This window comes from Phalacrocorax aristotelis, chromosome 5 (assembly GCF_949628215.1).
Source record: "Phalacrocorax aristotelis chromosome 5, bGulAri2.1, whole genome shotgun sequence".
NCBI classification, from domain to species: domain Eukaryota; kingdom Metazoa; phylum Chordata; class Aves; order Suliformes; family Phalacrocoracidae; genus Phalacrocorax; species Phalacrocorax aristotelis.
In genome coordinates this window covers 35627494-35640664 of record NC_134280.1, presented here as the reverse complement: position 1 = coordinate 35640664, position 13171 = coordinate 35627494, and the positions used below count along the sequence as shown (strand labels likewise).

The following is a 13171-nucleotide window of genomic DNA, read 5'->3' as shown; positions in this document are numbered from 1 at the left end:
CTGGCCATCTCATTCCTGTCTGCAGCTTTTCGGTTGCTGCGCCTAACTGTGCGTGTGGAATGGGCCAAAAATGTCCTGTTGCTTTTTCCTCTCCTACATATTCCAGTACATGTTGCTCTAGAACCAACCAGCTACACTAATGGAAATGAACTTTAGAAACAGATAGCAAAATGTGTTCCCATTAGGCTCATTAAAAACGTTTAAGGAAGGATGCAATTATAGTGAAAGCTGCCAGTTTTTCTGAGTTCTTTTGTATTCAGGATTTTGTTCTGCAGCCTTCACTATGGTGTCTACATATTTTATAATAAATCTTATAAAAGAGCCGTGTTAAATACCTGTTTATTTCCAAGGGCTTTACCATTGTTACAGGATGCTCTCTTTCCTTTAGAGTCGTAGCTTTTATGCTTTTACCCAGAATTCCTAACATTCATCCTGACATTCATCTTCAATGTCATTTAAAATAGCTGCATCAGCCACTGCATCGCTGATGGGAAACCTTGAATTCCTCTAAGGAGCTGTTACTCTACTTGGAGAGGTTTCACTTCTGCATTTGCACAATCAAAGTGCTTGAAATACCAAAATACTTTGTCTTGCTATTACTAGCTACAAGAATGGTTTTCTTTTCTCTAAGGCACAACTCTTTGAAGGGGATTTTCGGCCCTGGAGGTCAGCGATTTGGTATGAGTGGCCTGTCCTCTGCTGGGTTGTTTGGGAACGGCATCCACTGGGAAATGGCCACAGCTGGGAAGAGTCTTTTTCCTCCTTCTTTTTATTTGTTTTCCTTTTTAAATTTTTTAAAAAAATACATGATGGGTTAAAAGCTAACAGCTATTCTTGACAAAACTAGAAAAATGCAGTTTTGCAAAATGCAGTGAATTTGACTCTGTTTAATCTTGTCCAGTACCATAATGGACTGAATTAATTAACCTTTTTGATCAGAAGATAGCTATATGTGGGATAGATTGGCTCCTCATTTCAAACTGACCCTTTTCCCGCCCTGTGACCTGTGTGCATCCTTTGCTTTGGTCCTACTAGGTGGCTTTCCCTCTTCTGAATATAGATAAAGGCTGAATGGGAACAACTTGTAACACCTCATACCAGCTTGCCTGTAAGCAATAAGTAAAATCACAGCAATATAATGATATACAGGGGTAAGAATAGCTTTTTTTCCCCCCCCCTTCTGATTTTTGTAAGCAGAGGAGCTGGCTTTCAAGTAAAGTCTTCTAAAACTCTTAGCATTTGGGACAGGGAAGTCATAAATAAACTGAATTCTAAGGGTTAAAATAAAACCAGTTTTCTGGGATTGCAAGCCTGGCACGTCATTCCAGCAAGGTGCATCTGCAGTGGCAGCATGTTTGCAGAGCTCCTTTTAAGGTGGGACCTAATCAGTCACACTGTAATACTTCTGATAATAATACAGTGTAATTATTTCACAAGGGAATAGCTATTAAAAGCGTACAGCAGTGTTCTCTCCTGGTTGCTGCCATACCTACCGGGATCGGCCAGCCGTACTCACACCGTGCATTGATTTCTGCACGTGCTTCAAAGGTGTTAGTTTCAGGGGTTTATTTCTAGTGTTTAGATCCATGTTTAAGTGTTATAAACGCAAATATTTCAAAAGTCAAAACAGTTCCAGAAGTTGTAAGACATTTCTTGTCAAAACTCTAAATATTGTCTACTCTGCAGAAGTGTAAAAATCTTCAGTTGTGCTAAATTATTCAGACATTTTTAGGAATCTACTTTAAACCTGAAACAAACAGGAAGATTATCTTTCAGACTGAGACTGGCAGATTGTTTAGAATACATACCAGGAGAAAGGGAGGCGATGAGAAACGTAACAACATGATTTTGCCCAAGAAACTTATTTCAAAAATGTTCAGTGATGAAAACACAGTGAAGCGCAGTGATAACTTTTTCCTTTACAAGGTGCTAGTTTATACCTCATAGCAACACAGGACTGATGGGGGGGTAACGATTTTTCCTGCTTACAAAGCTTGTTTAGGAATACGTGGATCTCAATTCTTGCCCGCAGTTGTGCACATTAGTTGATCTCCTGTCATAGCTCCAAGCAAGCGGAAAGAATAAGACAAAATTATGGTACAGCTTCTTTCCCTTCTGTCACATACAGATCTAAAAGTGATCTGCGTTCACTTTTAGACGGGCTAATTTGAGGCAAGGGCCTCCACGATGGGATGGAAAGTGGTGGTGACATTCTCAAAGGAATCAAAGAATGACGTTCAGATCCGTAGTCATCCAAGATGGCCTTTAAATCTGGCGTGTTCATCAGCAAAGGGGCTGTTTGATTGACAGCTTAGAACAAGGTTACCTGATTTAACCCTGGTGTTATAAATGCTGGTAATGTAAATTCTCAAAAACCCCATGGAAAAAAACGTAACAGGTAACTTCTAATGATAAAATACAACATATTAAAGCTTTCAAAGTAATTTAATAACAAAAGTGTATAATTGCAAAAAGCAGTCACAAAAGGGTGTAGCTTCTGATGAAACTGCTTCATTAAGGTCAGACCCCAAAGGATCACGTGGTGTCTGTGACAAACCCTGTACAAAATAATGCAGAGACAGGAAATCATATACGCTGCTTTAGGGTTTTAGAAGACAAAGAGCAGATCAGAGACTGAGTAAAACTTCTTGATTATTTTGTTCTTCTTCTCCAAATGAGAATCATAAATTATAAGTTTTGTAATAAATTAGGTACCTCTGGAGGGTTTTCACATAACTAGTGCAACTGTCCAAGCTGTTGGGGCATCCAAGGGAAGAACCACAGCTTTTACTCCCTCTCCTTTTTTTAATCTCTCTCCTTGTTTGTTGTTCGCTTGCTGTCGATGTAGTAAAGATGTTTCATATTTATGAGCTCCATTATGAACCATCACAGAAGAGCATCAGCTGAAGGGAAGCGGCCCATACTGGCTAAAGCAGTAGCTTTACTGCCCTTTCTTCTTGGGGAATTGTTGCTGACACTTCTGATTCCTCCCAACTTAAGGCTGATGCTTTAAAAATTTACAAGTTTGTTTTTGATTTTTCTTCCTGGGATTCGCAAGCTTTTCTCTCCCATCAGCCTGCTAATTGGTAGCATCAGCCAACTGGCTGACGAGAAACAAGGATAAACCACAAAGGAATTGGCTGTTTGGGGTTTTTTACCTTCAGTGACAGACTTTCAAACTCCGTCTATCATTTTCCAGATAATAAAACCACTTAGGAGTTAACTCTTCATAGTCTTGTAGCAGAGAGCCTGACTGTGTCAATGGATATATGCCCTACGCCCATGGAAATGATGCAGAGATTTCATATTCCTTATTGACTATGCTAATAATTGAAAGGATGCTTGCAAAACATAATTCACATTATAGATCTGAAATAGTACAGTGGATGTTGCTTCAGAGGTTAGTTTTATGGTATTCTGGCATAATGTAACTGGAATAGGCGTATTCCCATTAATGGAGGCTAGAGAATGGCTTTTCGTGAGTAGGTCTGGAAAGGTTAAGAGAAAAAATATTCCTAGGATACCCAGATTAATAGATATAGAGTTATTTGTATGCTACTAACTTTGTGATAACTACACAAATCTTTGTTTTGGTTTGGTTTTTTTTGGTGTCAAGTGAACTTCATCCCAGGATATTTTGAGTACACAGTCTGAGGAACTTCAAGCAGTAGTTCATGACTGTTTCTGAAGTTTTAACAAGTACGGAAAAAAAGTGTCTTGCTTCATACAAAAGCCAAGCCTATGATAAATTAAAAATATTAAAAATATTAATTAAAAATATAAGTTTGACCAAACTTAAAGGCTTTCTAGCACGTATTGATCAAAAGAGAGGGATGGCACAATTAAGAATGCAATGGAAAATGGAAATAAAATTGACTATATCAAATTACTTTGCTATACTTTTTACAAATTATCAAAGTAGCTCAATATTAAGAAACTGAAGCATTTTGTCATGTTGTCCAAAGCGTCTAGAACAAAGGAAAATGAATTAATAACTATTGACTAGAACTGTGCAGTTGGCTGCTTTGCTAATTCTAAAGTTTGTTTGATGTAATCTAATGATTTATATCAATAGCTCTGAGAAAACGATGTGGTAAATTTTAATATCCCAGTAATAACTTCAGAGAGAAATTGCTTCAGTAGATCCTAAATTGTAATAAAAATATTGTTTGTTGTTATGTATTTATAGGGGGGGGTGTGTACATATATAGATAGATTTTAATTAGACATTCAACCAAAAGAGCAGGTTCTCTGCTCAAAAGTTTGCTCATTTTTTTCTTGCTACGCTGGTTGGCTTAATAAAAGAGATTGGCTTTCTGTATATCCCTTCCCTCACATCAGTCAGGCATTAGCTAGGAGGACCATAATGTCACTACTTTCCAGAACTGTGCTATACAGTGAATGGTATATGTTTCTTATCAGAAATAAGGTCTACCAAAGTAAGAAGGGGCTACTTGTTTCAACCTGTATTTAGAATTGTATGAAATGTGTATTTGTTGTTCATACAGGAAGAATGTTGTACTTGGAAATGTTAATTATTTGATGACAGATATATCTTCTTGCACTTTAGGTTAAGATAGGGTGTGAGCTGATATGGATGTAAATTAATAATCTAATCGACTGATCATAAATCAAATTAACAGCTCACTATCTGAGCATTACCACGTAGGGTTAAATTTAGTTTTCTTCAGCCATTCAGCACCACTAAAGTGTAATAAAAGGAGGAAAACTGATAGCCAGTTTTGTAGCCTGTACTGTGAGTGATATTGAACACACAAACAAGCATGTTTTGATAGGATGTTATTTGCATAACACCTTGGAAAGCTCTACCAGGCAAATAAGATGCTCTGTCTTTCAAGAAGCTCTTTGAATGGCCTCAAGCTGTGTTAGCCCAGAGTGAAACGGGACAATGCAACGCAAGTACAAACTCAGGGGCTCTTTATAGTATCAGCAACTGCCACTGCACAGCACAGGATTTTATTTTTATTTTCTAGAGAGAATCTAATCTTCCCTGTTAGGATGGTAACTTCAAAGCATTGGTCACTGGGACCAAAGCGTGACTGAATGGATGCTTGTGCTGGAAGGAAGGACAATAGTACAATTACTAGGACCGTGCTGAAGGATCTCCTGGCACAAGGAGGAACGCGTGATTTAGGGTCGTGGTCGCCTGGCCAAACTTCTCTTTCCATACAGAAAAAAAGATAAAAAATCAGCTGATGGTATGGGGGTGTTTTTTCACTTCTGCTTTCTCTAAGCACAATCCCCATGGAGTTTTTACTTCAATATAAAAGTAGACAACACAGGAACATACCATACAAGCACCCCAATAGCAGGAATTTGCTGCAGGTGAGGAGGGACTGACAGGCAGTCAGCAGCTCCCTGGTTTCTAAAGTAATAGCTACTGAGCACAGGAGTGGTGGCTCCTCTTCTGCCAGCCGCAGACTGCGGTGACGTTAAACAAATGTTTATTTCTCAATCTTCCAGCAATGGGCTGAGCCTGAAGTGTGTATTTAAGCTTTAATTTGGGGGAGGTCAGGTTTGCCCTCTTTGGGTATTCTGCAAATGATCAGAGGCAGAGCAGGTGTTTTAACAGAGAACCACAACACAACGCAGATCTGGTTACTCAGTAGCAATAGGAAAGATAATGGGGCTCAGTACAATCCTCATGAGTGTCAAGAGTCACTGCATGCCTCCAGACCAGGTTTTGCATCCGTGTGACAAAATCAGTCAGGACCCAAGAATTCAGGTTATTTTCATTCCAATTCAAACAAGCCTGGTAAGCTTTTTCTGCTTTTGTAAATATATAGTGTAAACGTCTTTAAACTATCTTAGTGTTGACTCTCAGGGTTATAATCTTGGATTCATTCATTCATTAGGAGCCATTCAGCATCCTAGGCATTAACATTCAGTTAATTTATATTTCTGTGCTTACTAATAGCTAGCTCCTTAATATTTATGGGCATCTTTTTCATCACATTCACATGGCTATACCCAGAGGCGTAAAGGGAAACATGGCTACAGGGGATGCAAACTGTGCTTTAATGGTCAAGCCTCACGAGACCTGCAGCTCTTAAAGCAATGCTAAACTGTTCCACTTTGGGTGCTTCTGGCTACTTCCATGACATGGAAGTTTCTTGTATCTAAAAGGAAATTTGCACAGGTTAAATTTGCCTGAACAATGTTTTATTAAGTTTTTTAAAATCATGTAATAGTTTTAAATACTGCACTTAGGTTTACTGGGGTGACAAATACTTTATCAGTGACATCCCTCAAATGTAATTTAGCAGTGAATAAGAACCCAACATTTCCCAAAGGTGAGATTGTATCACATAGACTTTGGTTTTCTTTATGAGATCTTAAAGCCACCTTTCCTTACAAAGTAAAAGCCAGAATAAGCTAGCATTATTTTTACTACTATCCAGTGTTGTTTATACTTACTATCGCCTATGGTATTGCCTGCTGCGTAGCTAAGACTTCAGCAACTAAGTTAGAATAAATTTACTTTCCATATGCTGCATGCATGAGTGTAGGAGCAGCGGAAGGATATTTAAAGAAAAAGAGAAAAAAAAAATCAGAGCTTAAATAAAAAGACTTTGTTCACTTGGCTAACACTCAGTGACAACTTTGAGAAGTGGTTGAGAATCTTCCAAAATGCCTTCTCGTGACTGCTGTAGCGTTGAGTCTTTGGGGTCTTGATTTTGGGGATGAGGGTGAGGTATAGATACTATTGTGGTGACTTGCAAGGTACATCAATGTACTCATGTAAACATTTCAAACACCATGAAAACCATGGAGGGGGGGGCAGAAATTAAGCAAAATCTTACTGCTAGTTTTCTGCTAGGGAGAACAAAGAAGATGTATCATTATCCAAAGAGATGCGAACATTTTTTGACAAAATTATTTAGTCACACCTACAATACTGACAGAGTCAAATGCAGAGAGTTTATAGCATGAAGGATCTTTCTTCTTTCAAAGGATGAAATAACGGTCCTAAATTTGAAGCATAATGAAGATGCAAAAAAGTCACAGTGCTGGTTGAAGAGACCAAATCTCATGTGCAATTCCATTCTCTAACAAGCACATACCCGGAGCCATAAGTAAATACTAATAAAACCTGGCAAAATATCACTAAAGACAAAATATTCCAAAGGCAGCGTTATAGAAATCCTTTGAAACTGATTTAAAAGATCGTACGGACGTCCAAAGACTGTATGGATCAAGCCCTAAGAGAAGTCAATTCTTGACTTCAAGTTCCCATGGCCTTTGCCCTTTTGCATCAAGCAGGAGCTTCTTCCAAAAATAATTTCCTGAATGCAAATGACCTGTTATAGCACATATTACTCAGGGTATAATGTTCAACACAGGATTGAACCTTAAATTAGTTGAAGAACACACATGAAGCTTGCAACTTCTAATAATAGTGAAGCAAGTCTTCCATATGTTGTTATAAATTTCAGTCTGAGATGATTAACGTGGCTCACAGGCTACTCTTGTAAGATGATAGAAGAGATATTTTTTGCTGCCTCTCCTGAGAGGGCTAGTGTTTCAAAATGATTTCCAAACAAACATCTTCCAAGCAGGAGACGTTTCTCATTTTTTTCCTCACCTTAATTAAAATGTGATGAGCACTCTTTTAACTGTGTCATTGTATGAACATCAAACGTGGTGATAGCCATGGAATAATACATTATATACATTAATAGAAGTTAATACATTAATCTGTCGTTGCTGTCAGTATGTTTGAAATAGAGTGCTTGAATAGTAAGTGTGCAGGGAATCTTGGAAGTAAATTCAACAGATCCACCTTCAAGGTTATTTGTACTTATAGTAGGTTTCTATCTAGCTTGTTTTAAATCAGTTCTGTCAAAAGACTTTAGAAAAAAATAATCTTACAAAACCCTTTATTAATTAAAATTATGCCAATAGTAAAGTGAGTAGCAAGGTATTTACAGCTGTAAACAAGCTGTAGTGGCCTGGGATCGATCTTTCAGCATAGAAAAACATAGAATCATTAAGGTTGGACAAGACCTCAAAGATCATGAAGTCCAGCCATCAACCCAACACCACCATGTCTCCTAAACCATGCCCGGAAGTGCCATGTCTACACATTTTTCAACACAATGTGTAGAGTGCAGTACATGACTGGTAAAGCTCAAAGAGACAGTTTGGGCAATGAGGAAATGTTGTGTGGTTTCATAATCCTAAAACTTGGGTCTTGGCTCTACTGAAATCAGTGATAATTCTGTCACTCACGCAAATATGAATTCATCTCTTCATTATGTGAGATGTTGCTTTCAGGAGTGACTACGGCAAACTGAAGGGGCAATTTTCTGGGTCTGTTCTCCAGGTTTTTTGGGTAACCTTAGACAAATCAATTTAGTATTTCCCATCCAGTACCAATATCGGTAAGAGGACTAACTGTTAAATAGAGATCTTATTCTTTCTGTTGATACAAGCAGCTATTCGCCTGCCCAGTTGCTGGGCATGCCTGCACCGCACAAAGTAATGCTGTGGTAAGACACCAGAGCCAACTCCAAATGAGGTGACACATCCCTACTGTCAAAGCAACACAAAGCCCTACAGCACAATGTAATTACATGTGCCCAGCGCTATACCTAGCTTGTTCAGAGCCAGTTTAGCTCTCTGCACAGCCCTTTTACTGCCTGCACACGCTAAGCCTACACATTTTCCAAACTTCCCTACCTGTTCCCCCTCTTTGTCCCTCATTTCCCCACTCTTAAAAAACAAATATAATTTTCTACTTCGAGGATAGTTGTAAAAACAAAATTTATGATGTTGCAAGATACTGGGGTGATGAGACCTCTGTAAGTGTGTTGGCAGCAAGGTAAGGAGATGGTAAGTGCTACAGGTTTCAGAAAGTATGCAGTTGTTTAATTACTGGTAGTACGTGATGCTGTTCATAGATGAGATAGATAAAAATACTAAATATTCTCATTTGACTGAAACTATTCATCCTGATTCATCCTCTCTGATTCAGAAGAACTGAGGCTTGAAATGCATGTCTGTCTGTGTGTACTATTGACGCTCGCTCAAAAGAATTTGTCAGACCATGTGTGTTTGTGAGCTCTTGGCCGAGCCACTGAACAACTCCTTTAGTTCACTAAATGCAGGCTTGTTTCGGAGCTAAGTGACACAAGTTCTGCTGTGGAAATTGCATCCAGTTGTTGGCTTCTCATCACAGAGTCAGTATTTGACTAAATTTTTCCAGCTAGTAAGATGTTGCGCCACATACAAGTAGGATCTTGAACTTTGAATTATGCGAGATGAACAATGTTTAATTCGGACACCAAAAAGCAGGCTGGGGGGGCGAGGGGTAGAAAGGAGAGCCAGAAGGAGAGTGAAAAGTTACCCAAGTTAGGAGGAGTGAATTTCCAATATTCAGCTGCAGGGTTGTTGGCAGACCACCTGGGATAGGATGGTCTTGCTGGATTTTTGGTTATCCATCTGTCTCTTGAGATTATATTGCCTTTCCTATATTGACTACTTGATCGAATCAGAGAACCTAACCATACAACGTTGTGCTGAAACTAAGTGCAAGATAGCTCTTGGATTTATGAGCTGTTGAATCATTGTAGATTATTTGCATGCAAATATATGTACAAAAACATATATATGTCATTGTTACCTTGTTGAAACTTGGGGCTACATCCTAAACTGATATGATACAAGATGTGTGATGCTGCTTGAAAAATGTGCTATACAAAAGCCAAAGGCTGAGCCAGGTACGTTTAATTCTCGTGTACTACTTTACGACATTTTTCTTCTGTACATTTCTGCTTGGAGATCAAAGGCAGCATCAGTTAATACCAACTGAGATGTGTGTTTTTGTAAGCCAAAGCTTACTGGAAAATGGAGATTGGAACTACCACCATCATCTTCCAGTGGCAAAATCTGTAGCTCTGGGGTTCTTTTGGCAGGCCCCAATAAACTTGATTTTAACCTGGGTTTTTTTCCAGTCTAAACCCTGTTTGTAGGACAGTGCTTAGGCATCACCTCTTAATGCATTTTGACAGCATACTTCTGGATATCAATTTTTGCTCTATTGTCTGCCTTTCCCCTTGTGCAAGCCGTACTTAGCACAGCAGCCCCTGCCAGTCCTGAACCTACAAGTGTACCCACCACCTGTCCAAGGTGAACCTCAACTATCACTGACCATTGAAACCTAGGTCTTAATCCTGGCTTTATCCTGTCCCAAAGTTTATTCCACAAATCCTTTACTAGTTCAAATCATACGCTAGTGGTACACCAGCTCAATTTTTCATCTTTTTAGCAGTAGCTGATCATAAGCATCAATGGGTTGTTTAAAATCATGCATATTATCAGATCAAATATATTGAGTCTTTTCTGTCCTAAAAACTTTCCTATATGGAATCAAATGAGCTTTTCTTCAAAGCCATACTTAAATGGAGTAAATGTGCAGAACAAGTTTATGCTGTCTAACTTGGTTTTCCAGATAAAATATTCTTTCTACTGCTATATTTAAGGTATGACTATCATAAAATTAACTAGAAATTTGGTATACTGAGACTTGAAAGCAGAACACTAGGCTGTATATCTAAAAAAGGGCTCCTGAAACATGTCCTTGCACCCTGTTGAATCTCTCGTTGTAGAGTAACTGTTACACAGACCATCCAGAACTAATTCTTATTTCAAATGAATCATTCTGTGATGCTCGTGATGTCCTCAGAGCGGTTCTTCCCCTCAGGGATAAATTACTTGTACCACGTCAAAGGTTAATTTTTCCTCCTGAAATTAAACTACGAAGTTAGGGGTATGGGGGCCTATGTACAAATGAATGAAACCCACTTTGTTATTTTCTTCTTTGCCATTATGCGGTTATAGATAATATTGCTATTTATGACCCCCAAAAATGTATTGCATCTTGGTATTTGATCTATACGCTGTCATAAATTTCACTGTGTACAAGAGATCTTATTTTAAGATTATGCAGCTGAAAACCTCTTGGTACAGTGGAAAGGATACCTAATATTGGAGAGTAGCTCAGATAAGATGAGATAATTAGATCATTTGGGTATTGGATAATATCTGTAGGTATCAAAATATTTATTTTGTGAGGTAATCATGATAACAGTTCTTTGTCAGTGAATTAGACTTTTTTTTGAAAATTAATTTCAAATTTATCGTCTCATTTCAATGACAGCTGAAATAATTTTGCAACTTTATAAAGGAATTTATTTGACATTTGTGCTGCAAAAGGTGATGTTGGTGTATGAGACAAAGTATGGAGGGTTTGATCTCAGCCAGCAAGGCAATGCAGGGAAAGGAAAGAGTTCTGATTGAGTCACCCATAAATCTCCCCAAGGGATGCGTATTCTCAGCACGTGTATCCTTCAGTCCTCTGTCTTTGCCCTAATGTAGTCTCTGAGGGAGTCTCTACCCCAGCTTCTTTTTAAGGCATCTTCTGGCTCATTTCCTATTTAAAAATCCATTTGCTCTGTGCTCAAAAGAAGCCAGTTTTTCTGCCCATGTCATTAGTGCACCGCCCGGTTCAGGGTGCACCGCAGGGTGGGCCTTTGGTGGTCTCCCAGCCTGCCTGTGCTGGGCAGGCAGCTGCACAACAAGTGAAATAGAAGATATCCCTTAAAGTGAGGGGGAATGCATGCCTGCCTGCCCTCCAGGAAAAATGAGAGAAGTGGGCCAGGCTCTTAAAATAGCAAGAGACATTACAGCTGCTCTCGTGGCAGCAAGAGTCCACCTTTTCACAAGTTTGCCTGTACAGCTTAATTTCTCAAGGTTGAGAAACTGATCTCCTAGGCAAAGGTGGTTTGGAGAGTTACTACAAGTACTAGGAAAAGCTCTCCATTTCATACCTGTTAAACACCTTTGGCCTTGTCCATAAAAACATATGAAGAGCACATTGCAGGGAATGTATTCAGTTTTAGGGGGGGGCTGATTGACTCTAAACAAAGCTGGGATGAAATAATGTGGTGCATTGGCCCTGTCCAACAGCCAAACAAGTCCAAACTGCAGCACCCTATGGGCCACCGTGGAGAAAGGTCACTCCATCCCTGCCAGGCCCAGGACAAATACAAAGCCTGTTACTCTTGTTTCATATTTGTTCACCTTCTTCAGTTGTTGCTTGTAATGATGTTGATCTTGGTGTGAAAATGTGAAGGTACAGGTATTAGCACAACGTTACTTCTCCATCTTAAGTACATTAGTGTCCACAGTTGCTACAAGATTGGGAGGAGCAGGGTCTTAGCGTGTCACTGCTCCACTGATCGATGGCTTCATCTGCAGTGGTGTGTGTCTTTATATCTGCTTGGAAGCAATTTCCTATTTACTATTGTATTTTAGTATTTTTTTGGATTGGGAACCCTGAGAGTGATTTTTATTTTGGAGAAGGGCAGGTTATGGGAAGATTGGGCCCTTAAGTTCCTCTTATTTCTCTGTATTATTTCCCCTTGTGCGACAATTTTTGTACAGCTACTGCTTTGTTGTTGTCCTTAGGGCTCATAGTTTTTGCCATGCTGGCGACCATATTCAATGTGATTTTGTTTTTTTGCCAGATAATATTTGACTATCACAAAGCTATAATTTTCAGTGTAGAAAGAAGATGGCGTTGATCGCAACCTCATGTCACAGAGAAGCCTGATGTGACGTATTGCAGTGCACACCCCAGAATCTGAGTTTATTCTAGGAGAGATCTAAATGTAGAAGATTTACCCCCTTTCTGTCTGTCCGGCTTCTCAGCTGACTGTAATTCTGGTGGGTGGCTTTTCAGTTGCAAATCTCTTTTGATCCTCTTTGCAATATTCTAATGCCTCATGTTTGGTTAATCTCCTCTCTGTGCTGCTGCCTGGTGTTTTCAGGGCTGCTGTTGGTGTGTCCTCCTGTGCTTCATGTTTTACTGCTGGTAGATATTGATTAAAAAATAATGGAGGACTTGTATATATATCGGGAATATTTCTCCGGCTGGTATATTGCCTTACTTGCAAAAATATAAAGAATATTTGGTATTTACTGTTTTCCTGATTTATGTTTTCTAGCACTGTGCCTGGGGTAAGGCCGGTCGCCACTCTCCAGGAGGTAAGTGCCTGGCTGCACAGGCTGTGTGCAAATTGCAGTTGAGCTGCTGCCGCCAGGCAGTGAGATGGCTGCTGCCATGTGTCCGTACTGCCTCTCATGG

General features: G+C 39.3%; 1 protein-coding gene across 1 annotated transcript in view; it reads left to right on the top strand.

The window, feature by feature from the left end:
* Nucleotides 1-13171, top strand: part of AKAP19 (A-kinase anchoring protein 19) — a 39572-nt gene that overhangs the window by 5614 nt on the left and 20787 nt on the right. The window contains exon 2 of the mRNA XM_075093942.1: nucleotides 13032-13071. The gene's annotated coding sequence lies outside the window, so the exon portion shown is untranslated. The remainder of the gene's footprint in view (nucleotides 1-13031; nucleotides 13072-13171) is intronic.